General features: G+C 41.8%; 1 protein-coding gene across 1 annotated transcript in view; it reads right to left on the minus strand.

The window, feature by feature from the left end:
• ADCY5 (adenylate cyclase 5) overlaps positions 1 to 26160 on the minus strand; it is a 276967-nt gene that overhangs the window by 75542 nt on the left and 175265 nt on the right. The gene's annotated exons all lie outside the window — the stretch shown is intronic.

Below are 26160 nucleotides of genomic sequence, written 5' to 3' on the forward strand. Positions count from 1 at the left end.
CTCTCTCTCTCTCTCTCTCTCTCACACACACACACACACACACACACACACAGGGAGGGAGGGAGGGAGGGAGGGAGGGCGCATAAGCAAATTTGTGCATTTTCTCTAGTCTGTGGGCCTGAGCGCCACATCTTTTCAGGATCTAGCACAGACGCTGGGAAATCTGCGATATCCTCTGGGATCTGGGATTCTTTTCAGATGTTACTTTGCACACTAACATGATTTTACTGCAGCAACATTCACCATCATCACCATACAATACCCAAAGGATAATAAATCAAACCCAATGACTCTAATTACTTCTTTATTGGTATCATTAGCCACTTTTGCTCTTTTGAAAAAGAGGGCAGAATGCAAGCTAACTAGCTAGCTAGCTAGGCTTGTACAGAGGCAGGGATCATGAAATTGCTGCCTCTGTATAAGCCTATGGACTATAAGAATGTTAAGAGTGTTCAGAGCCCCTCCCAAGGAGGCAGATGGTGCTACTAACTTGGGACTCTGAGTTCGAATCACCCACCACCTTGCAGGTCCTGTGAAAAGAACAATGACAACTGCTTCCTGAGGTCACACGGAAGGGAATAGTAGGTGTTCAAGTGGGCAGAGTGCAGCAAGTCCGGGATACGAGGAATATGATGGTCTCCCCAATTCTGGCCCAGCTCCCACAAATGTGCCCTCTTTAGTTAGGCTCAACAGTCCATCGGGGGGGGGGATCTGTAAGGAGGATGCGGGGGGCAAAATTGTGTTGGTCGCTGGTTCTGTCTTATGTAGATCAAAGCCTCCAGAAGCCTCCCCTTCTACAAGCATTATTTACTGATCTGATTAAAGTCTCAAATAGTATTGTGAGGAACCCAGGGCAGCTTACATTGTTCTCCTGCTCTCCATTTTAGCCTCATAACAGCAGCCCTGGGAAGCAGGTTAGGCTGAGAGTGAGTGCCTGGCCCAAGGTGACTTTCAGGAACAGAACCTGGATCTCTCAGGTCCTAGTCCAAAACTTTAACCATCATGCTACACTGGCTCTAAACCATCCTATACAACCAGCCTATGCAATGGCAGTCTTACTTGGAATATATGCACAGAAAGAGTTAAGTTAAACTAACACTGGATAAAAGCCACAATCTCCAGGATTCAACATTTAGAGCATTTGGAGCACTCAATTCACATTACTTTAGCAAGAACTTAGTAATGCACCAAGAACTCTTGTAGCCCCTTCATGGTTAACAAATCTACTATGGGGGAAGCTTTCACAGACTAGATGCAGCTTGTAAAGCACATCATGTTGCTGTGGCTAAGAGAGAGCTGTTTGTCTTAAAGCCACTTTCTGGTAGAAACAAGATCTGAAGCCAGGCCTTCCCAATTCAGATAAATAAATACAGATAAACTGAGATAAATATACCAGAATAGTTTCATAATGGAGATGCAAGGTTTCCTTGGGTCACCCAAATGACTGTCAGGCCACCAAAATAAATACATTTTAACTGCAGCTGGTTGAATAGCAGCAGGCAGCTTTGGGGTTGCCCAGCTTGTAGAGTCCCTTTTGTCAGGACACTAAAGCTAACACGATTACCTGACCTTGCACATGGTTATGGACAAAGGATCTTAAGTGATGCATTTATATGGTGACCCAGCAAGACTGGTTTTCTCTGTTTAACTGTTTCCAGCTAGACTTCTCCAATACATTCCATGCAGAAAACATGTGAGCAGGGAAAGAATCTCTATCAGAAGAGCTGTTGTTTGGCCCAGGAGCTCTGCACCCCTCCAGATTTCCATGTGACATAAAATAGTGGGGGAATTCACAAATACATGTACAAAGTAATTACTAGTGCATGACTTTGCCACCATATGCATAGCTAGAGGGCTCTGGCTGATCATAAGTTCAAATGAGGCCTCAAATGTCAAAGACAAAGCATGTTTAAACTGGACCGTGTGCCCATTGGGATATCAGGGGAACGAATACTCACAAAAAGAACAGCACACTTCAAAAAAACAAAAGCCTTTCCATATCAGTGCTGTCTTCAGACCGCTGGGTGGAGGTGGGGAATGCAGTTGCTGCAATCTAAAGAGTTACACAATGCACTTAATCTGTTTTAAAGGCGTGGCTTAGACACCTCATCCATATAACTCCATCGCACTGCTTCGATGAGCAGAGAAAAAAGCTTGAGGAAGCTGCAAACAACTAACTTTGAACAAAGTTATTATGATGGGAGATTAAGGAAAGCTTGGAGCTGCATCGTCTGGGCCTGAGGTGGGCCTGAGAAGCTGTTTAAATAAAAAGGGGCTTCAGTCTTTCTGCTGTGCCATGGTATTGGTGAAACTACCCCATACCTGCTATTTACCCCAAGATGGAAGCTGCCATTGTTGTCCATGGCATCTCTTTCCCAAGGTTCACTAGGAGCACAACACAGGAGGAAAGGGTCCTCCATGGCTCATGGAGCACTCCCTCACCTGATTTCTCCCTCCCCAGTTGCTTTTAAGGTAACAAAATCCAGGCACATGAAATGCTCAGGGGAAGTTAACCTATTTCTGCTTTGGCAATGGGTCACTTCAAATGCCTCCTTAGCAAATATATAGCTATAAACAGGCATTTCACTATGCTTTTGCACAATAAAATTCTTAGCCCTTGGCAGGATCCTAAATGCTCAGATAAATAAACCATGCAAAGATCATGCAAACTGTCCTAGGATGTGTCAGCTTGCCCTAGAGCAGCCTTCCCAAATCTGGTGCCTCGAGGTGCGTTGCACTACAAATCCCAGCCACTCCCAGCCAGCAATTGTACCTATATTCTCGTTTAGCAAAGTAAGTCTCTTGGAAATATTCAGGAGAAATGTATGGAAGCTTAAATCAAATACCATAGTACTGTGAAGAATACTTTATGCAAGGAGGGACAGATAATTTAAGGGGACCCCTTGTCTGACAAACTGTGTGCGGAAAGCAACCTGCTTGTGTGAAATTTCCAGGCCTGAGAAGTGAAATAAAAACTCTAGCAGGAAATAAAATGGAAGATGCTAGATCGTTCCTTTATGAAATAAAAAGACCACTTAGGAAGCCAAGTATCTTAAACAATATAAACTATATAAAAGAAGAACTGAAAATAGCCTTTTGAGCAGAAGTGAAAGGCAAACCGTTACGCAAAAGGAGAAGATAGACAAATGCTATTTGTCACCACTGAGGTCCTTAGTGTTCCTATCACAATGATAAGACAGCTGGACACTGATGGAACAATTTAGTTCCACTCAATGTTCCCGAGTGAAGGAATAAAAACTAGCTTTATATAATGCCTTTCTTAGGCTGGTTTCCCACTGCACTTTCCAAAACAAAATACCAACTTCCCGCTGATATGGTGACAATATATACATAAATAAACAGTGGAGAAACAAAGTATCCCTCACATGGGTTGTATGGACATAAGGAGTTACTTCCTGTGAAATAGATGACAATGCTCCGTAATCTGCCTTGGGGCCCGAGCATCCATTTTCTGGACAACGTAAAGCACCTGGCCTAGGAATACAGCCCTAGTTTAGTTTGGGGCTATCCCCAGTCGTTGCAATGGACTGCAATCTGTACAACCATCAGTCTACTTCTGCATGCAGATTACCCTGGAGCTGCATGTTCAGCTATGCCTGATGTCCTCCAGACATTTTGGACTTCAGCTCCCATCAGCTGCAGTCAGCATGGTTCATGGTTAAGAAAGCTGTAAGTTGTGGTCCAAAACCATCTGGAAGGCACTAGGCTGGGAAAGGTTGCCCTAAAAATTTACTACTGTCCATAATCATAGTTACCAGGAAAACAAAACCAAAAAAACAAAAAAGCAAAACCCTAGTAATTTTCTTAACTAGGTCACTGACTGAGCTGTCTTATCACTCATGGCCCACAGCAAATGAAACCATTTGGAAGTGGCACTTTCAGGGTATCAAGAAAACTGCAAGAAAGAGTATAACAACCTGCTGCAAAAAGTTAAACTACATGGTTGCAACCGGACATGATAAGAGTTGATCCAAGGAAGGGTCTCCCATGGTTAGAGTAAAATAAACATCACTGGTGACTGCAAACTGGCAATCAAGAACATGGCTCTGGGGGATTCAGACTTTTCTCTCCTATAACAATTATCTTATTAATGTTTCCCCATGTAGGAAAATTTACAGGCATCACATAGGAAGAAGGACAGATGTCCACTGTGCTAAAACAGGGAATTCTAATTGGAAAAAAATGCACAGGCAGGAAGATAGCTTCCCTCCCACAATACATGGTTTTGATCTGATTCTTTCCACTCCCTACCCCTACGTGGCTATTTAAAAAAAACTTCATGTGATCCTAATAGCAAATTATTGCATGTCTAGTTCAGTCCTTAGTTCTTGGAATGCTAAAGGAAACAAACAAAAATAATAAAAATAAAAGGCAGAATGACAAGAAGTATGGACTTTGGGACTAAAACACATGCAGATTAATTGTATGGATTTCTATCCATCTCAGCCTGAGACCCCATAGATCAGTCTAGTGTCTGTTTGCAGCTGGGAGGCTGAAACAGCAAGGAAATTTGAGGAGGTCTTGTATTCCATTTCAAATATAAGCACAGGCCTTCTAAATTTACTTGACTTCCATGAGTTGCCTTGGAGGTGTGCTTGAACATTCTGCAAACAGGACCATGTCCAAACCATACCATGTGGGCTGCATCACTGCAGTCGCTGGGCTGCCTTGAGAAATCACATTAAGGGTCAAAATGCATGTTAAAGACCCCCAGCAGTAAGATGAAAAAGATACAGGTGCCTTTTGGTAATGTGTAGTTTGGCCCCATGACCCATCTAGTACTATTTTCTGTTTTCAACACAGGCCACTCAGAATGGTCCTGGGAAGCATACAAACAAAGCATTAGGATTATTGCCTCTTGTTTGCTGCCGGTGCCCAAGGGAATCCCATTCACCTATTGCAGCTAGCAGTTGTTGATAGATCTACTCTCTGTTAATTTGTCTGATGCTTCCTTAAAGCCATCTTCAAGAGGAGGAGGAAGTGATACCACAGTAGGACAGAGGTAGGTGACCTGGTGCCCTATACAACTTCCATCAGCCCCAGTCACCATGGTCAAGGGTGGGGAATCTTGTGAGAGTTATAGTCCAAAACATTTGGAGGTCTCCAGTTTCTCTCCCCTTGACATCCCAATGGGCACCTCTGCTCCACTGCAGTTTAAACTGAAGATTTCATTTTTGTCAACTGCACTGTCACTGGTCACTCTGGGCATATTATGGAAAGGCGAGGTGTACACATAGCAGATTAGTAAATACACTGCCCTATTAAACATAGGCAAGTCCTACAACATAGCAAGTGGTAAGCTGGCATGACATCTTGATCTGGAGCTGCCTGAGAGAAAAACTTTGAAAGCTATTTTGAGCCACTGGAGTTGGCTCAAAGCCAAGATTCCCAGGTTCCTGGAAGGATGGAGAGAAGGCAGCATCACAAGCGCTCCCAGCAGGAAAAGCCAGCTTGTTTGAGTCCAACTGACTTCCTGCCAGCTTCTGACTGAACCCCTGAAGCAGTCTGAGTCAAGTTCTTCTTCACAGACTTCAGTCTCTAAAACAGGATTGTGACTGGGGGCTCTTTTTTAAATCACTAACTAAATTTGCACAAATAAACACCTAAATGCCTTGTGATTTGAACAAATTTCAGTACAGCCCTGTGAGTTTTGGGGGGTGATTATTTGCACAAATTCTATTCCTGGTTAAAAAATGCATAACTCATGGCCTGCCTTAAAGACAGAAGTCCACAAACCATCTTGACATGCACTGTCCTAAGTTGGCACTAGCACAGACCTTACCAACCCTAATGTGGGGCTCACAAAGCAATTCTTCAAACATCCCTAACTTCAAGTCAGGATGGAAAAAAAGGACACTCTGCTGCCATCCCCAGGTCAGAACTCTGATTGCTTTTTGCAATTCATTGGCTGGGCTAAGAGCTGAAATAAAACCAACAAGTCAGTTCTATTGACCCCAATTAAACAGGAAGCGAAAGACACACGTATTAGCTTGACAGGGTTAGAAACGTCTGCAGAACATAATGCAGACTTTGCAGTAGTTACAAAAAACAGCAGCTCAATATGTGAAAAGTAATTGATGATGCCAAAAAGATGTTGCACTGTCAGTTTCTGTGGATTTAAAGAAGACTCAGAGAAAAATATGTTGGTAGAGGTTCCCACAGCAGCATGCCATCTGTATTTGAACCGGACGTATCCTTCGCAGGCATCTGGCATCAGGCCCCTGCTCACTTCTAGCCCAGTAGGGATGGCTTCAGAGCGGAGGGCTCTTCAGCAAACCCCCTCCCACGGATGATGTGGGACAACCTAAGAAGCCCTGAACTGTGATGATCTGCCTGGGGCTGCACCCAAATGACCCTCTTCTTTAGCTCGGAAAAAGGGTTATTGCATGAAATGAAATGGTGGACGATTCAGGGCAGATCAAAATCACTTCTTCCCATAGTCCATCCAGGCCAGTGTTCTGTTCCCAGAGTGCCCAGTCATGGGAACCCCATAAGCGGGGCTGGGGCACCCTCCCACCCAGCTTCCCCGGCAGCTGGTCAGATCCGGCACAGCTCTTCTTATGTCCTTTAAAGTTGTTGACCTTTATCAGGTGCAAGTGTGTTATCCTTTTCCTCTTCACAATAACTCCGTTGGGTAAGTCTTTATTATTTGGCTTTTACAGACTGGAATTGCAAGGGAGAGATTTGTATAGCTTCTGAATCTACAGTCAACGACCGACTGATGAGGCCACATCAGCTCTCAAACAAGACCAGCCTCTAAGAGCTGGTGCACTGTTTCAAAGGATCATCAAAGTCTCCGGAAGCCTTCATTTGCCTATCATAGCTGGTCGCTTTTTAAATTAAGCACAATGAAGATAGATATCTTGCAAAGGAGCAAAAAAAGCCTACACTGTCTGGAAAAACCCAGTAAGGCTCAGTGCTGAGCAGCAAACAATTCCTACTGAATAACTGGCCTAGTTTCCTCAAACAATGCATCGAACAAAAATAGAATCCTATTTACATACAGATGCTAATAGCTCTATTTATAGTGCCACAGAACAACAAACCCCTGCAAATTCTGGCTTGGCTAAGAAACTGAATGCTGCGGAAGCACCTTACAACTTCATTATTCCCAGTTCTGACATGTCAGCAGTTTTGTTGCTGTTGTTGTGCTTCTTTTGTAAAAGACTTGCCCCATGTAGCCAAAAACATTTTAAAAGCACTTCCTAGGGTAAAGAAACTACACTGGGAACCAGTGCAGTGTAGTGGTTAAGAGCATGGGACTGGGACTCAGGCGACCTGGGTACAAGTCCCTGCTCAGCTGTGGTGTCAACCGGGTGACTTTGGGCCAGTCACAGACTCTCAACCCAACAGACCTCACAGGGTTGTTGTTATGGGGATATGACCGAGAACAGGAAGTGAAGAATGATGTAAGGCACTTTGAGTTCTTTTAAAAAAAGAAAACGGTGGGATAAAAATCTAATAATTAAATAAGCAGGAAAAGGATTTGCAGAGTGGACTGCTTGAACCCTCTGCAGAGATGCAGAAATGGGATAGAAAAACAGTCCATGACAGAAAAGAAGCATAGTGGCAGGATAGGCTGGAATTGCTCAGTGATGAGCAAAGCAACCTAATGCAAAGGTCTGTTGAAGTGTTTTCTGCATTTTCCTATGAATCTTTTATGGTGAAAGTGGTTAACTAAAACAATTTTGACTTTGTTATGGGGTTCTGTGCCAAGGACTGCACTGGGAAAAACAAAGTAATGAATCACAGGGCAAGGCCAACCAATGTTTCTCAAAGCCAAGGCAAGAGGGAAAAACATGAGAACACAGAAGAGCAGGCCCAGATCAGGCGAAAGGCCTGTACAGTTCAGCATTCTGCTCTAACGGAGAAGAACCAGGGTACAACCAAATGCAAATATTAGGTCATGGAGATGCCAAGAGAAACTAGGTGGCCTCTAACTGTGGAGGTAATCTATAGCTCTCATGGTGACATGGAGTTTCAACCTCCGTAAAATATGCCTCTTTGCTTCTCTGGGCTTTACTTACAATTCCAGAAGAAACTGAAAGTACATCAACACTTGTTCTGGGGTCCCTTCCACTAGAAAACACTTCTCATGTTGATGTGTTTTACTTTACTGTTGCAATGTATTTTTAATTGGTTTTTCTAAGCTGTGGACTGTTAGTTGCAGCACACTGTCCACCTAGACATGCTGCTTGTTGCTAATGCTTGGGTTAACAAACCAAACGCATCAGGCAGTGCACATACATACAAGAACATACGGTAACTATGGTATCCTTTTTTCCTTCAGAGAGGTTGGCCAACACTAGTTGCATTCTTCTGAAATCAGAATGATTCATGTTAAAAATGGTAAGAGCCAAGGTGCTTCATACACTGCAGTTTCAACACTAACATGCAATGAAAGTATTAAAACTGAATTGTATAAAGGAAATTACTAGCTGCTCTGTCCTCTACAGAGAGAAAAGATGAATTTCTCAGAATATATGATTTGCCTTAATACTTTCTGAATCCAAGGCTGGCTGGCTGGCTGGCTGGCTGGCTGGCTGGCTGGCTGGCTATCTATCTATCTATCTATCTATCTATCTATCTATCTATCTATCTATTAATTACACTTCTATGCCACACCCATAGCCAGTGAGGCCCTCTGGGTGGCTTACAATAGATAATAACAGCAATAAACTTCAATTAGAAATAAAATTGAATTAAAACAGTAATTCAATTTACTGGAGAACAAGGATATTTGCTCAACTGAAAATGTTGCACTGAGCTAGGCTTTGATTTAAAGCCTAAATTGATTTCTTTGTCATGTAACTTATATGCTTAAAAACAAATTATTATGAAATTTAAGCTTTTGAAAGCAATCGGCTTCCATCTGATGTAATTCTTCTTGGCTATTCTGTTTTTCAGTAGAGGCACTGGACATGCAAAGGTCTGCAAATTTCCCATTACATTTTAGCATCCCATCACAAATTAAAACGGTTTTGGGACAACTTTCTTTTGATGATCTATAAACAAAACAAAACAAACAAAAACCAAGATTTTAAGATGCACAGAATACACTGCAGCCCAGGTGCTAAGTTCTTTGTGTTGTGTTGTGTTGCGTTGTTTGTTTTGTTTTTTCCCAGTTCCTGGAACTTTCCAGCTTTTTGTCTGACCCTCCTCTTTTGCCATTAACAGAAAACTGTCCTGCAGAAATTAAGCAGATTTCCTAGCCATTGTATCATCTCCTAAATTTTAGTGTGAAAGGCTATTCTTAAAGGGACAAGAGAAAAACAAACAAATGGCAGCAATTATTAGATGGTGCAATAACAATAGATGGGCACTATCTAATTCAACACTAGCTCTAACTTTGAGAAAGTTGTGTTAGGTTAAGCAGCATTTTGCACAAAGCCATTAGCATTTGCTGGTACATTAGTTTTCCCTGGAAAATATTAAAATATGAAAAAACCTATAAATTATTGGTCAACATACTCAATGTACAGAAACAGAGGGACAGAACTGCTGAGGCAGTATATTATATTGGAATTGGCATGTTATTTAAAAGATGTGACAAGCTTTCAAGATTTCACAGAACGGTTTCTGTGTGTTCTGAAGATGAGAAAGATGTGAAAGAACTCAGCTTCAAATGTTGTTAGATTTAGCTACAATGATTCCGCATACAAAAGGAAAACGCAGATCACAATCCTACACATGCTTGGAAATATAAAAGCCTTGCAAGTCCACGCATTCTCCAGCCAGCCATCTTGTAAGACTTTTTAGTGTAAACATCTGTAGGCTTACACCCATAGCTTCTATTGGCTTGCATCCCTGAGGCTTGCTCAGAGTGCATTCCTTCTGCAGTCTTTACACCAAAGGAACTCTAAGCAGAGGGAACCACATAAACAAATGAGAAGAGGGCATGTCATTTGAGATTTGTCCCTTCACTTGTTCTGTCCAAAGAGGTCTCTCATTGTCTCACAAGCCTCAGGGGTTCAGAGGCCCTTCTCCATTACAGCACAGAGAAAGTAAGCCGTAAATTGGGTGGTACTGCAATTAGGTAACTTCTGCATCTCTCTGAGTATACCCAAGAAGAATAAGTTTGTTCCCAGGAAAAGCAGGGTCATCAAGGACAATCCATATTCAAATAAACGTGGTACTTGTTAACTTTTCCCTGTATAAAAGGTGGGGGCAAGGGAGGCGAGTATTTGAAATTCATATGTGGTTAGGACAGAATCAGCAATTAAGAGACAAACATCCAAAACTGTTTCAATTCACTTATCTTTTATTTGCACTGCAGCATAAACAAGAGCATACTCTTTTTATTGCAGTCTAGCAAATCAATCCAGCCTTGCACGATTTCAAATAGTCCATACTTTGAGACAACAAAGCCTTCAAGCAAAGTTGTACAGTTTTCAAGAGCTGGACACTTTTTTTGGTGTTTCTGTTAAGATGACCTGGGATAGTTTTATCAGATAACCTTGCTTCTACCAGATAGCCATCTTGAGTGATTAGAAAGACCAGAGAGCTTTGCCTATGGGGTGCTACAGAAATGAAATGGATGATGATGATGATAGCTGTAAATGAGTCACATGTTGTGTACTTAAATTTGTTACTGTTCATTGTTGTTGTTAGTTGCAAAGTCGTGTCCGACCCATCGCGACCCCATGGACTACCTTCCTCCAGGCCTTCCTGTCCTCCACCATCTCCCGGAGTCCATTTAAGCTCACACCAACTGCTTCAGTGACTCCATCTAGCCACCCCATCCTCTGCTGTCCCCTCCTTCTTTTGCCATCTATTGTTCCCAGCATTAGGCTCTTCTCCAGGGAGTCCTTCCTTCTCATTAGGTGGCCAAAGTATTTGAGTTTCATCTTCAGTATCTGGCCTTCTAAAGAGCAGTCAGGGTTGATCTCCTCTAGGACTGACCGGTTGGATTGCCTTGTGGTCCAAAGGACTCGCAGGAGTCTCCTCCAGCACCACAATTCAAAGGCCTCAATCCTTTGGCGCTCAGCCTTCCTGATGGTCCAGCTTTCACAGCCATACATTGCAACTGGGAAAACCAGAGCCTTCACTATACACACTTTTGTTGGCAGGGTGATGTCTCTGCTTTTTAGTATGCTGCCTAGATTTGCCATAGCTTTCCTCCCAAGGAGCAAGCGTCTTTTAATTTCTTGGCTGCAGTCACCATCTGCGGTGATCTTGGAGCCCAGGAAAATAAAATCTGTCACTACCTCCATTTCTTCCCCATCTATTTGCCAGGAAGTGAGAGGACCAGATGCCATGATCTTAGTTTTCTTAATGTTGAGTTTCAAGTCAACTTTTGCACTCTCCTCCTTCACCTGCATCAAGATGCTCTTTAGTTCCTCTTCACTTTCTGCCATTAGAGTGGTATCATCTGCGTATCTGAGGTTGTTGATATTTCTCTCAGCAATCTTAGTTCCAACTTGTGATTCATCTAGCCCCGCCTTTCTTATGATGTGCTCTGCATATAAGTTAAATAGGCAGGGTGACAGTATACAGCCTTGTCGAACTCCTTTCTGAATTTTGAACCAATCAGTGGTTCCGTGTTCAGTTCTCACTGTTGCTTCTTGACCCGCATATAGGTTTCTCAAGAGATAAATAAGATGGACTGGTACTCCCATCTCTTTAAGAACTTACTACAATTTGTTGTGATCCACACAATCAAAGACTTTAGCATTGTCAATGAAGCAGAAGTAGATGTTTTTCTGGAACTCCCTAGCTTTCTCCATGATCCAGCGTATGTTGGCAATTTGATCTCTAGTTCCTCTCCCTCTTCATTGTTACTTTTGACAATTAATTAAAAAAATGCTGGAGACCATGTGCCTGTCTCTGTTTGAGTGAAGGCATAGCACGACCACCCATGTTCCTCTAAGGGAGGAGTATGTCTTCTCCCCTCCTCTGATGGGAGGCTGCCCTACAGCACGGCAGAATGAGTGGTCTGCAATTCTCCTTCATCCTAATTACCTTGGCTTCAAACGGTGCGGACTGCAAAGCTATGTGCTGGTTAGGGAAGCCTGCCTCTAGTGGCTGAAGATGCTACTGCAGGCTTCAACCAACAAGGGGCATTTTAAAATTAATTAAAATAAATTGCTATGCTTTAAAAAACAAAATAGCCTGAGTTACACAATCCTAGGATCTCCTTAATATACAGACTAAGTTTCAGGTTGGCTGGCGTCTAGGTTTTGTGATCTTGGTGCTATGGTGCTAACAGACAGGTAGACATGCATCATATTTTATTATCATAGATTAATGAACATGGAATTCATCCTTAGTTTTGTGCTCTTCACTGCTAACACTGATTGTTAAACTACATTACCCATTCATACTGAAAGAATAGGCAACCCACCCCGAGTAATTAACCAGCACAATTGTGACTTAAACTGTTTTAAGGGGTGACAAATCTACATTACGGTAATCTTAAGTATGCTCCCTAAAGCAGATTAGAAAATATCCTTTAAGTAATATTCTCAGATTAGATTCTTGTTCTGTAACTTCCCTAGGCACCTTTTCATTTTTCCAAATTTTTTGTTTGATATGTTGCACCAAAAGATGAAACAGTCCCTGAGGAATCAATTCATGAACTTCTCAGACCTCTGAATAAATGGGAAAGCTAGCATGAATCAGTTCAACCCCCTTTTAATAGCACATAATGGTATGGCTGCAAAGCTGTGGTCCTACCTTTTCCTTCATTTGCAAATGTGGCCTTTATTATAGTGCAGATTTGTTTAAAAGATAAAAATTCCAGCATAGCACCTTACCACCAATTTTTTTAGTCCTTAATTGTCCCTTGCCCACCTGAAGATCTTAGGCTGTCAAAGCCATGACAAAGCTATAGCTCAACAAGGCTCATTATGTCTGAAGACAGCAACTATCTATGCAGAGAAGAAGGTAGAATATCACTCCCCATGAAGATGCAAGAATGTAGAAATTCAGTGCAATTTAGAATCTATGCCATAAGTCTCTGTTGTGAGCTGCCCCCTTCTCTCTTTTCCTTCTGTTTATCAAACTTAGGATGAACCCTTTGAAGTATATTTTTTATTGAAACTTAACAGAATACAGGACAGTATAATAATAATAATAATAATAATAATAATAATAATAATAGTCTTCTACTAAAATAGAAGAAGCATCTGCCCATGTAAAAAGGTGAATCCAAATTGAGAACTTCTCCCTGCCCCCTCCCTTCCAATAAAACCTCTAGGTCCGCCCTCAGGGTTGCTCTTGCTGCTTAAGGGCCAGACAGTGGGAGGCCCTCTAATTGGGCAGTGCACTTCCCCATCACTTCCTTACTGGGTTATGAACTGCTCTTGTAGCTGCTCCCCTTCCACCCTTTCCAAAGCAGGCAGATTCTCATGCTCTGCTGAGAAACTTCACACAGTAACCACGAAAATACTGAACTGCTGCTCTGCCCCTTGCTCCTTTACCTCCTCCTCAGAACCAAATGAATTCTCTCAGGCCCTAATGTGCGAGAAACACATGCCACTGCTGTTTGCATCATCTCCGTGTGGTTGTTTTGAGGATGTCAACAGATGCAACAGGTCCTGGAAAGGCTACTACCTGAATTTCAAGTCCTTATTCATTGTGACTGGTGAAGTCCCTGAGGCAAGGCTCCCCAACCTTTTTGGATCCATGCACACATTAGAGTTTCAGAAACTGCAGTGGACATTACCACCAAATGCCTATTTGGTAGATCACCACTTTGGCATCTACCGTTCACATCTATGGATCTTCATCTTATTCAGCAGATCTGTTGCTTCATGTCTACTGAACTCAGCAACATTTCTTTCATAAGGGATTCTCTACTTCAGCTATTTGCTAGAGATGAACACAGCTAATGCTTCATTTAATCACATGTTTTGGCAATATCCAGTAGCTGCTTATTTTTGGGAGGAGGTTGTTACACAGATACATTCTGTATTGAACTACCTTTAATATTCACTTCTTCAGATAAGTGCAAGGCAGAGAGGCAAAAATTCCAGTTCAGCTATTCAGTGAAGATGTGAACATGATAGAAGATGATAAAGAAAAAGCAGAATTGTTCAAGTTCTACTTTAGCTGAAAAGAGGGTCTATGACCTTCCTAGCAAAAGTGAAGTACAGGATTGTAGCTTGAGATTGATAGGAAAATGGTCGAGGAATACCTCATTGCCTTGAATGAGTTCAAATCTCACTACTTAGCTTCCAAAATTATAAAATTGTTTGAAGTGGTACCTAACTCTAGTGAAGTTAAATTGTATAGATAATAAATATTACAATTTATGTTGGAGATGCTATCATGGAGTGGGTACATATTTTCATATATGGTGGGAATGTGCATATATTGTAAGCCGCCCCGAGGCTTTGTTGCGATGGGGGCGGCATAAAAATGTTTTAAATAAATAAATAATGAAGTTTTAGAAAGTTTTTTTTAAAGAGAATAGTACAATATTAAGTTTAAATATTGAAATATCCTTTGAGATCACATTACTTTCAATATTTGAAACAATGGAGTTGGAATACTAAAGAATCAATAACAAATTTAATAACTGCTGTGAGATTAATCATAGCTAAGAATTGGAAAGTAAAAATGATTATCAATTGTGTGATTGATACAGAGAAGTTTGAAATATAGCTATTAATGATAAATTAACCTGTGATATTCAAGTGAGAAAGGGCATATAAAGAAAAGTAAGTTAATGAGATTTGGGATGTATTCATTGAGTGTGTATTAAAAAAAATTGAACTAGCAAAAGAATCATTGCAGTTTTAGAAGGGGAAAAAGTTCTGAAAAAATGTCTGAATGAGCTTTTCTATTTGTAACATGTATCCTATGGTCCTGGTGGTGGGGAGCACCCTATCTTTAAGGTTTATTTATTAAGTGTATGTTTAATCTTGTATGCTTTCAGTTCTATTGTAATTTTTTTATTAGTTGCATTTTAGTTCGAAAAATTATTTATTTTTTAAGGAAGGCACTCAACAAGCTACTGGGGAAGGGCAAAGTACAGGTACAAATAGCTCTGTTGCTAATGACGCAAGTAGCTCAAAGTCGAAAGGAAGTCTAGTGGTTGACACGCACAGAGTCAAAATGAGATGCTGCACAACACATACAATTGGAGCATGGAAAGTCAAAAGTATGAATCAAGGCAATCTGGAAACTGTAAAACAAGGAATGGAATGGCTAAACATTGCAGTACTTGGTCTCAGCAAACCAAAGTGAACTGGAATGGGGCATTTTAGTGAAATTATAAAGAAGAAATGGCATGGCTCTACTCTTAAGGCAAGATGTGGCGTGTCTAGTAAAAGGCTATACTGCAAAATCTGACTGAATAGTATCAGGTGTTCTAGAGGAAATTAATAACATACGAGAGAGAGAGAGAGAGAGAGAGAGAGAGAGAGAGAGAGAGAGAGAGACATGCTGATAATCCAAGGTGACTGGAATGCAAAAATAGGCAGAATGTTTTGACATGTGGTTGGAAAATTTGGCCTCAGGATAAGGAACAAAGCAGGAGAGCAACTCATAGAGTTCTGTGCAGTCAACAATCTGTCCGTTGCAAATACATAACTCAAGAAACTGAACAGGTGGCCAACAGAGAAATAAAATAGACAATGTAATCGTAAGCAAGAGATGGAGAATCTGCATTCTCACTGCCAAAACAAGACTGGGAACAGACTACAGTAGTGACCATGAGCTCTTAATATCAAAAATCAGAATCAAGCTGAAAAAAAGATTGCTAACAGAAACAAAGTGCCAAAATATAACTTAAGTAACATTCCAGAGGTATTTAAAATCTATATAAAGAACCAATTTGCATCACTCAACTGTCCATGAACCAGAAGAACTGCAGACTGAAACCAGAGACTTTATTAGGAAAGAATGCCAAGGGATAATTTCCTGTAAGAAAGAAAAAGCCTGATGGATGACAGAAGAAACACTCACAGTTGTAAAGGATAGACCAGAGGTAAAGCCTAAAGGAGATGGACATAGGGACAGAATCCTGAATGCAACTTTTCAGGGACTATCACATAGAGGCAAAAACAATAATTACAATGTCCAGTGCAAAGATATAGAAGAAAACAACAAAAGAGGAAAAAGAACAGATCCAGAATATCCAGGAAATCAAAGGGAAATTCAAACCTAGATCAGGCATTGTAAAAGATATATGGGGGACACACTTTCTGACCTGAAGAAAATAAGGAGCAGGCAGAAAGAATATACAAAAGAACTATTCAGAAGAGATGAAAGAATTACAAACTCCTTCAGGGATGTATCCTCTGAGGAAGAGCTTGAAATATTAAAAAGGGAAGTAGAAGCTGCTCTGAAAGCATTTGGAAGGAACAAAGCACTCTGAGGGGACTAGATGCCAACAGAACTATCCCAAGCTTCAGAGACGAAATAGGACCTTAAAAGAATATGCCAACCAATATGGAAAACAAATCAATGACCCACAGTCTGGAAATGCTCTATATATAGTTTATCCCCAGGAAACAAGATACAACAGAGTTTGGCAACTGTAGGGCCATTGCACTGATTTGCCATGCATGTAAAGTGAAGCTTAAAGTGTTGCAACAAAGAATATTACCCCATAAAGAGTAATAAATGCCTGGCATTCATCTGGGTTCCAAAATGGAAGAAGCACTTGAAATTTTATCTCAAAGGTATGTTGGCTACTGGAGCGCACCAAAGAATTTCAGAAGATCAGTCTGTGATTTCTAGATTACAGCAAAGCCTTTGTTGGTGTGGATCGTGAGAAGCTATGAATAGTCCTGAAAGAAGTGGGGATGCCTCAGCATTTGATTATCCTGATGTGTAACCTGTATTGTTGAAAAGAAGCTACAGTTAGGACAAAATATGGAGAAACAGAGCGGTTTCCCATAGGCAAAGGCATTAGACAACGGTGTATTTTATGTCCCTACGTCTCTCTTCAATTTGTATGCAGAACTTATCATAAGTAAAGCTGGATTAGAATCAGAGGAAGAAAGAATGAAAATTGGCAGAAGACACACCAATAATTTAAGATATACAGATGCTACCATCTTAATGGTAAAAAGCAGCAATGAATTGAAATTACTCCTGATGAAAGTGAAAGAAGAAAATGAAAAAGCAGGACTGCAGCTGAATATTAAGAAAACAAAAAGCATGCTTACAAAAGCATTACAGAGGGGAATCCATAAAGGAAGCCACAGCCTTGAACTTGGAGAATGGAGCTGCCATGAATAGCCCAATTCGGAGAGCTTTCACTCATAGGGTTGTCATAATTCAGAGATACCTTGATGGCACATAACTACAACAAATGATCCATATCCATTTGCTCAGTTATTTTGCTTGTTTTACTTTTTCAGAACTTATTTGATGACTGCAGTTTTACCTTTGCTCTCTCTTAAGCTACTTTGAACATGTTGAAAAAGCAGCACTCTCATCTCCCAAGTAAGTGACAGGGCTGTTATACCACCCATAGTGCTGGTCAGCAGCTTGCTAAATTCAGTTCAGTGCTTAGTAGCCACACAAATCATTCAAAGAGGAAATCCATACAGACAGCTGTCCCTACTGGATGTGCTCGGTGTGGCAGAGATGCGAAAGCAGGTATGGTGGGCTAGATCCAGCAGCTCTGCAGTTTTGGAGGCTGTATCCCCCATCCAGTCTCACCAGGAGCCTTCGGTTTCTTGTTTTCTGACCATAAGAAGCAGAGTTCTCTTTCTTTGACAGGACTAAGAGGAACCTACATCTGAAGTAATGGGGACAAGACAGAAGGCAAGAGAATCTTTCCAACTCATCCCAGATGTCAGGTTCTGTTGGATTTAAAGAGAATTTGCAGAGAAAATTGATGATTTTTAATAAATGGTGTCTGCTTTCCCAGATGTTTCCTGTAAAGTTATGCTGGCAGTAACATGGCACCAGTACAACTTTAAAAATGTTTCCTTTAATGCTAAGTGGCTCCTTATCCCCTATAATGTACCTTTGAAGTTGCTTTCGGATCTCTCATACTGACTGTTGTTAAACACAAGCATCCTTTTGAACCATTTTTTATCAAATTTGTATTGCACTTTACTCTATCCCTCTAACTGGGAGACTAAGGAGTAGAGCCAGTGACTCAAGTAACACGTAACAAGCAAGCTACAGAATAGAAACATGTGGTCACCACTGTACATTCAGGCTTAACAGGCATCTCCCAAGCAATTATATTTTTCCAAGAAATATTAAGGCACTGGTTCCTTGGAAACTCATTCCTTTTCTCTTTGCCACATAAACCTTCTCTCAGTTAAAGTCCTGTGACAGAGGCCCTCCCTGAGGTGCATTCATCTTCCAAGTTAAGCTGGTGAGCAACCAAAACCACCTTTTTAATGGTGATGTAGTGGAGTGCTGTCTCCAGGCACCTGCAGCTTTAGGAAACACATGCAGACCTTTTATTCTCCAAGGGTGAACATATTCTTTGCACTGTTTTACTGTTGCCCCCATATTGTCACCTGTTATGAACTGCTTCAGATATATTTTATAAAAGGATCAATACATAAATTTCGAACAAATGACTTTATGTGTGCACATACCCATCCTTTATTAATGTTTAATAAAATATTGTGTTTATATCACACAATAATATAAACACAATCAACAAAGAGCCAAGCATGAAAAGTAAAACATAGCTCCTGCCCTACTTCCAACTAAGTAACATCAGCCCTGAAGTCAAAGCAGTTTCAAAGGAGAGTCACACAACTTGTGATGCATTATACAAAATGCACCACTTGGCCAAGGATTCTATCCTTGCTCCGTTTGGCAAGAGTTCAGTCCTACAGGGACGGACCAAAAGCAGGAACAACATGTAGGGATTGCCCATTTCACTCTTCAACCATTTTGCAACTGAGTCTAGGAGAAGTTTCAGACACAAGAAATGAATCACAAGTCTGATTCTGCGCTTGAAAGTCTGTTTTACTGACTCTGAGACAGATTAGACTGCTGTGCCCATTTAAACAGGGACAAATAAAAGAACAAATTGGTCTGTTTCAGTACGTTAAGCAATCCACTTTGCAAACCTAAGCATGTGTTTTGTTTACAGCTGACAGGTTCACTGCTGCACTCCCTGCAACCATTTCTACAACACCAGACTGTCAAACCATTCCAATTAACAACTGACAACTACGGGTTCGCCTTGATCAGAAGGTATTCTGCAACTACACTTGAAGGGGAAAATACATGAGGAAAGTGTCTTTCTTGCTGTGCTTGGATGCTGTATCTGAAAAGAACGCCATGGGGAGAACCTTTGCTCTTCATCAGCGCACTTCTCTTTTTTATAGCTCCGCAACAACTGCATTTGGCCAATTCTAGATACCATTAAGGGATTATTGTGGCAATGGGTTATCATAAACAGAAGCACTGAACATTTTAACTTTTGGCATTGAAGTTCAAACATTTTGAACTTTTGGCAAACTCACAACCTAGGGAGAACTTAGTGCTTTTAAGTTAGTTGTAAGCTGGTACAAGATAGAGGGAACTATTTCCTTTTTTGAAAGTAGGTTGTGAGATTGTGAAAACGTCATTTTTTGATTTTGACAGTGACCATTATATTCCACATGGAGATGTGTGGGAAAGGCACATTCAAGCCTGTTACGAGCTTGTTGTTGTCCTAATGTACTTGCTCATGTTGTAACTTGCTGTCAGTGGGAATGTTTGCTTTCCCATACAACTTCAATAAATGGTGGTAATTCACATCACAAGAGAGTATATGAGCCTGAAACAGATCATTAGCCCCACCACTAACTTCTCCTTATCATGTTATGACAGCAACAGGGCTAAAATATTTTATGGCCAACCATGACAGGAAATGATGGATAAATTATTTCCTAGAACTCTAATACTCACTGTCCCAACCCAGAGCTAATTTTCTGATATTTATCTGCCATGTTTTCACCTCGCCTTGTTAAAAAATTATACTCAAATGAATACATTAACATTAAAGCCAATACATTCAAAATTATAAATTTAAAACTAAAATTCTGCATATGGCATGAGATGCCTGTGCTAGACTTCATGGCACTCCTCTCTCTTCATATCTCATTTCTTTTCACTCTTACTCCTGTCCCTCATCCAGACAGCAGTCACAGTCTGTGATCTTTTCCTTTTGTGGTCCCTTAAGGTACATGCCCTTACGGCAACCTGAACTATCACATAGCCTTTCCCTGCTTTTCCATGCCTCAAGCCTTTTGTGCCTGCTTCTTCTGTTGTACTGAAACCTCTATAGGACAGAGGCCTACCATACCTGCCTTTTGGAAAGTGGCATATAGTGCAATATAAGTAATGGATGAGATTAATTTAAAAAACAATTAAAATCACAATCAATATTTTGAATGGCAGCTGTGAGGGACCTGAGACAGCACCTAAAATGCAAACTCAAGGACCAAACAGAAAATACTTTAAATCTCTACTAGCAGATTTTTTTGATTAATTTTTACTCAAGACTCGGCGCAGAGGTCCGGTTCCAGATCAGAGTCCTACTGTGGGGCTAGTGGCTCTTTTAAGATCTAGATTAGGCCCCCTATACTTACTCAAGAGTAAAACATGGAAAAAAGCTATAGCTGCTGAAAAATATACTTCTAAGATGCCCACCAAAAGGTGAGTCATGATGGCGCCAATCAAACCTCCTTAAGTCAACTTTTCCAGTGGCTGGGTTCAGACAACACTGAGACTGAACATGTGGGTTGACTGTGGGCTGTCACTGAAGGGTTGTGGTGGAAATGTGGGTTATCATGTCTGAAGCCAAGCCATGACTATTTATGCATGAGCCACCCATTAAGAGAACACATGGCTTGTTGCTGTATTGTAAATTGTTCACCAGGTTTTGTTATCTTGGCTGAATTTGGGCAACATGATAACCCATGTTTCAAGAGCAACTCAAGGTGAAATGACAACTCACACTCACCCCTTGAGTGTGGTTACCAAGTTGTCTGACCTCAGTGAAGGAAAATCATGCAGGGTCATGCAGGGACTCCCAGAATATGGCATTCCAAGGTGGTTACCACAGACTCTGAATCTGAACAGGAAGAATTCTTGGCTGAGATGCCAAGGCTGACAAGCTCCAAGATAAGCCAAGCAACTGGTGAGAGGCAAGCCATGCCTTGTTCGGGGGAGACCTGTTGAATAGGCAGGGCCAGAGGAAGAGAGATCCAATTTAATAAGCTTGCTCATCCCATGCCAGGTAAAGTGAGCTGGCCAACTGAGTCACATGCAGCATTTTTGCCGTCTGGCCTGCAAGCCTCTGAGGATGGTTGAGAAGGGAGGAGACTGATTCAGTTTGGAATTAACTTCTTCACTTGACTAGTACATTTTCTCATTCGTTAGCTGGCTTATTAACTAGACAGATGGTCTTTTGCTAACTACCTCTGCCATAGTTCTGCACCAGGCTGGAGCACTTTATCCCAAGAAAGTTGCTAATTAGAAGCCTTTTGCTCTGATCTTCTTAGAAGGACAAAGGTGCAGGGAGAAGGCACAGAGACCAGCTCACAACAGCTTGGTAAATGATCTCAGAGTTTATGGATGTATAACTATATGGGTTTCTTAAGATACTCTGGTCATTAGCTGTTTAGAGCCTTAACAGTGAGCAGGGAAAAGGAAGAATAATGGCCATGGCAGACTTGCATTGCTTCCAATAAAAACACAAAATAAACTAAACTAAGACTGTAATGAAATGAAAGAATGTACTGAAATGAAAGAAAGTTAAACATTGGAAAAAAGGTAGGAAGAAGTTAGAATCGACCCTTGAATGGTTAAATTCCTCCCAAATCATTTGCCCTCTCTCTTCTTTCTGCTTTGTGGGATTGACCAATGTACTCGACTAAATCCTTGAAGTGAAACAAAGTTGAGCCCAGCCCTAACAGATGCACTAACATCAGAATTATACATCCCATCTGCCAGCTTTAATTGGCACGTTGGCAAGAGCATTCTGGATCAACTAAACTTTCTGAACTGTCTTAAATGCAGCCCCATAGAGTGCATTATTCATTCTGTAAATTTTTAGGTGACTCTTTATTACAACACAGGGAATGATGCATATTAAAAGGATAAAAAGCAACAAATATATCAAACTCAGTGTTAAAAAGCACAGTGGTAGCAGAAGCTGCAGTGACATAAATTGCAACTATAAACATAGTGAAAAACAGCTTGTAACACTAGCTGGAATGCCTAAGCAAGTATGAATGGCTTTGCTTGATGCCAGAATAACATTTATTTAATAATGTATAAGTGTATAAACCTCCCTTCATCCTCAGGATCCTGGTACAGTGATGGCAATGTTGGAAACAAACAGCAAATCCAGTCTGAGGGCTGGTTAGGGGGTTGGACTCGGGGACTTGGGAGATGTAGGCCAGTCCCCACTCAGGCCATGAAGCTCACTGGATGTCTTTGGGCCAGTCACTCACCCTCAGCCTAACCTATCTCACCAGGCTGTTCATAAAATCAAATGGAGAGGAGGAGGACCATGTGAGCAGCTTGGAGTTCCTTGTATGAGGAAAAAAATGACAGGTTAAAATGTAATATTAAAAAAACACACATTTAAAGTTGGGAACTCGACAATTTCCCCACAGAACAGGGTTCCATAGAAAAGCTACCATGGCCAAGAAATCTCACCTGGTCACCACCCTTGAACTGGCTTGGACATGCTTTTGGATTGCCTAGCAGGACTCCACCTGGGCTGGAATCAGCTGGAATTTCTTCAGCGGGCTCAGCTGCCTAAAACTGAACCTCTCTCAGTTCAGATGGTGTGGGAACCTGGAGAAGGTTTTCCTATAAAGAACATGCTTGGCTTTGGGCAGTACAATAATCTAACCTGGAAGTGATTAAAGGCATCAGCTGATACCTGTTCAGGTGGGGGGGGGGAACAGACTGACAACTCCCAACACATGCCACAGAGTCATTGGATCACTCCCTAAGGTCATGGCTTCTTAAGGATAAGGTGAGGCTTTCTGGCTGGGCATGCTGGGAATTGTAGGTCTTTGTTCTATATAGGCCTTTTTGCACTTTATTTGACTATCGTTAGCACTGGCTTCTTGGGGAAAGGGAAGTTCCATGTATGTGTTGGTGTCCTCACATGCAGTTCCCCAAATGGAAGGAACAGCTATACATTTGCAAACAGTTGAAATGAAGAAAATGGGGAAGACTGTGTAAACGAGGGGAACTCTCGCTCGCTCGCTCGTTCGCTCTGTGCCAGAGCTGGGATAAAGTTGTCTGGTTCACTTTCTGTTTCAATTTTTTTCCAAGCACAAGTCCATTCTATTCCATTTCCAATCAGTTCCTTAAAGGATTCTTTTAAAAAATCTGCACAAGCATTTGAATATATTTTCATTCTCATTTTTGTACACCTTTTTTTTTTTAGCGAAAGAATAGCAAAGGTAAAACTGGAAGAAGTGTGTAAATGAAAGGATAATTGCATATCATGTTGTGTTTTAGTCCAGGAAGTGCAAATCAGATCAGTCCATATTAAAATGCAAGCCACATTAGTTTCTCCATCATAGAAACATAGAAACCGAGCGAGTCAGAAGGGGCTTCCTGGGCCCTCTAGTCTGACCTCCGGCACCAGCCGGCTCCGCTCATGACATGCCTAATCATCCCTAATCAGAGCCCCTCCACCGGCTTGTAGCAAATTGTAGACCAGGATCTAAAATTATATTCACATGGTTTCCCAAGTTATCTTCTAGGCATGCCCTTCCTAAAAGACACCTTTAGTCCAGCCCCAGAATGAAAGGAAATCATTCTGCATGCACTGTGAGCTGCCTGGTCTCTGGTGATCAGCTAAAACAGGTTTGTTCAGCCCTGGAGGTCCACCATACATGGCAGGTGGGATGTCTCTAGCTTTAAGGTCATAAGTTGTGCGTGCTTGCCTTAAGGCAGCCTTCCCCAGCCTGGTAGCCTTCAGAGGCATTCGGACTGCAATTCCCAGAATTCCCATTCAGCAGGGCCATTGGCTAGGAATTCTGGGGGTTGCATCACTCATGGCAATCTTCCACCAACAGTGATAGCTCAGGACGCAGTGTTCTGTCTCCAAGCTTTTAGACATCATGGGCCAGGATCACTCACTGCCACAAGTCTGCCTTTGGTGGCCTCTCCATGGCGATTACACCTAGCCCAGTTATGTAGCTTATGTAACTTTTTATGCTGCTAAGATTTGGAATTTCAAACGAGAACAAAAGGTAAGAGGTGAAAGGTATGATGACTGTGGCCTCTTGACATTGGCTGAAACCTACTATCTAGTTTCTGAATTATCACAGTCACAGTTTAAACCTTTTAAAGACACAATACTATGCATGTTTAAGTCCAAGAAAGGGTCTCTAAACTTCTACATCATAGGTCCTCAAACTACGGCCCGTGGGACGGATCCGGCCTGCCATGGCCATCCATCTGGCCCGCACCGCTGTTCGCCGCCCGCGCACGCGCTTGCTGCGCGGGTGGGGAGGTGGTGGCTCACTCGATCGGAGATGGTCTCCTAGCAGGCAAGCCGCCGCCACTGCCGCCTCCCTCCCATAGGCGCACGCTCGTCACTGCCTCACAGTGTGGGGAGGGGGGGAGGTGGAGGCTCGCTAGATCAGAGATGGTCTCTGAGTAAGCAAACCACAGCCGTGCGTGCCCGACGCTGCCTCGCGCGCGCCCGACGGCACCTCACTGGCCTGTGCTCCCAGGCACCCCCACCTCACCGGCCTGTGCATGTAGCTGTGGCCTTTCAACTGGCCCCCTACCGAAAAAGTTTGAGGACCCCTGTTCTACATGCTGCAGTCAGCATAGCTGGTTGGGCCATGCCCGAATCCGTAGACCTTTTTCCTGTCTAAACACACTTAGGACTGCAGCCTACATTTCTCTCAATGTACAAGGCAGAAAGCTTGCTTTTATAAAAACAAACTGAACACTGTGTAGAGTGCTGGGGTTATTAATTCCAAGACATGTCAGCTATCACATTCTGCACCTGCTCAATGAACCTAGAAATATGTCAGATTTGCACAATGTCATCCATTATGCAGGATGAGAGTGGGAAATACTCGTATGATTAAAAGCTAAGGCTTACAAGTACACATTTTGCTTCTCCTAGGAAAACTGGATTTTTGCAGAATCTCCAGCTTAGCCTCATTTGTGGCCACATGAGTAGCTGTATTTACCTGCTTCATTTGTAATTTCTACCCTTTGGAGGAGTCAGTGAATACTTCAGGCACAAGCATTCTATAATCCTCACAAATATTGTTGTTGACACAATTATCTAAATATAACAAATGATCTCATCTGCTAATATTAAGACATACACTGATTAAGGCCACCTCTCTCAGCTATCTTCTTTCTAATGTCTTGTGTATACTGCAACCATGCTCCCCTCTTTAATTGCTCTCTCTTCATCTCTGCAAATTGGCCTCCTCTTAAAAGTAGTTGTTTGTTTACATGGCATTCATAAATGGGGATTAAATCCAGTGAGGCTGCTATCTGAGGACTCTGATCTTGAAAGCCTTGTTTAAAATACCACTTAAAAGGGCCAAATAGATATAAGTCCAGAGTCAAGGAGGCCAAGTAAGCCAGGTTACTTCTAATTAAAAAGCATAGGCTGCAATGTGAAGATCAGTTTCACTGTAATGCTTTGATTTCAGCTGATTTTCAGTTAATCCAATGAGACTAAGTTAGTGAATCCAAGCACTTCTGCTGAAATAGTTTGTGCACTTGTTTACTGATTTGCATCACTGGGGACCCAGCCATTTTGAAAGAAAGCCCCCGGCTTTTGGGTGCTTTGTGTAGCCCAACAATGCATGCAATCACTGCTGTACAAGTACATAATATCCCACACGGAATATTATGAAGTAGCATATGATGCATGGACTGAAGGAATTTTAAAATAGCAGGAATAGGAAAGCATGCTATCTCCTTGGTACCTTTTCTATTGAGACTCTTTTCTGAGTACTGCACGTCAAAAAACAACCTCAAAGTGCTTTACTGGTTCCCTAACAGGATGCAATTCAGACTCAAGCCTGGTTGAATAAAACATGCACTCTCTATTCCCTGTCTCAGAAGCATGGAGTGTAAAGTCATCCAGATGCTATCAGGTGGCATCTTCCGGCAGCCCTGGCCAGCACAGCCAATAGAGGGGGCTGATGGGACTTGGAACCCAGCAACAGCCATATGTTCCCCTGACAGAGCCTTTGCCCAGTAACC

This window comes from Varanus komodoensis, unplaced genomic scaffold (genome assembly GCF_004798865.1).
Source record: "Varanus komodoensis strain SLA01 unplaced genomic scaffold, ASM479886v1 scaffold32, whole genome shotgun sequence".
Taxonomy (NCBI): Eukaryota; Metazoa; Chordata; class Lepidosauria; order Squamata; family Varanidae; genus Varanus; species Varanus komodoensis.